The sequence below is a fragment of the Macadamia integrifolia genome, chromosome 7, assembly GCF_013358625.1.
Source record: "Macadamia integrifolia cultivar HAES 741 chromosome 7, SCU_Mint_v3, whole genome shotgun sequence".
Taxonomy (NCBI): Eukaryota; Viridiplantae; Streptophyta; class Magnoliopsida; order Proteales; family Proteaceae; genus Macadamia; species Macadamia integrifolia.
The window spans coordinates 7,972,060-7,973,495 of NC_056563.1; positions in this window are offsets into that span (position 1 = coordinate 7,972,060).

Genomic DNA, 1,436 nt, shown 5'->3' on the forward strand with positions numbered 1-1,436 from the left:
CTTTCTGAAAATTTCGTCCTCGAAATTGGCGTACCTGGTTGTTCAAAATGATGAGGGTACTTGGCTTAGATTTCATCATCTTTCTCCCAAGATGCTTCTTTAAGTGAATGATTAGCCCATCGCACCTTTACATAGGAAATGGAGCGGTTGCGAAGGGTTTTCACCTTTCGGTCCAAAATTTCAGCCGGCTGCTCTGTATAGGTCATATCAGCTCCTAGATATTCTGGTTCCATCGGTAATACATGAGAGGGATCATAAACGTATCGCTTTAGCATGGATACATGAAATACGTTATGAACATCCCCGAGTGAAGATGGCAGAGCAAGCATGTAGGCTACTGAGCCAACCCGGGCTAAGATCTCAAATGGTCCAATGTATCTCGAGCTCAACTTCCCCTTTCTGTGAAACCTTTGCAACCCTTTAGTAGGAGATATCTTGAGAAATACCTTTTCTCCTGGCTGAAATTCAATGTCTTTTCTGTGGGTGTTTGCATGGCTCTTTTGACGGGATTGAGCTGCTTTAATCTGTTCTCGAATAACATCGACCTTGTCACAAGTCATCTGTATCATTTCAGGTCCTAACATTCAGCGTTCGCCTACCTCATCCCAATACAAAGGAGTCCTACACTTCCTACCATATAATGCCTCATACGAAGCCATTCCAATTGTAGCTTAGTGACTGTTGTTATAGGAAAACTCCATAAGGGGTATATATTCTTCCCAACTACCACACATTTCCATTGCACATGCCCTGAGGATGTCTTCTAATATCTGTATGGTTCGCTCCGACTGACCATCGGTCTGTGGGTGAAAAGCAGTACTCAAATTCAACTGTGATCCCAAGGCACGCTGGAAGCTTTTCCAAAATCTGGAAGTGAACCTTGGGTCCCCGTCCGATACAATGCTCACTGGCACTCCATGTAAGCGCACTATGTTATCCATATAAAGTTATGCTAGTTTGGCCATAGAGAACTTGGTCTTGATGGGAATGAAATGAGCAGTCTTAGTAAGCCGATCAATGATCACCCATATCGCATCCATCCCCTTAGGTGTATATAGTAGTCGGGTGACGAAGTCCATTGTAATCCTATCCCACTTCCATTCTAGTACTGGTAGTGGCTGAAGAGTACCATAAGGTCGATGCCTCTCAGCTTTTACCTTCTAGCATGTAAGACAAGTCGCCACATATAGAGCTATTGTGACTTTCATGCTTGGCCACCAGTAATTTTGTTTGAGGTCCTTATACATCTTTGTACTTCCTGGGTGGAGTGAGTACTCAAAGTGATGTGCTTCTCGTACTATCTTGTCTTGTATATCCAAATCATCGGGTACACACAATCTGCCTCGAAACATCAATGCCCCATCACTGGCTAAAACAAAATTTGGGTCATTCATTGTTTGATCTTGAACCTTAACTCTGATCCGCTGCAATTCAGG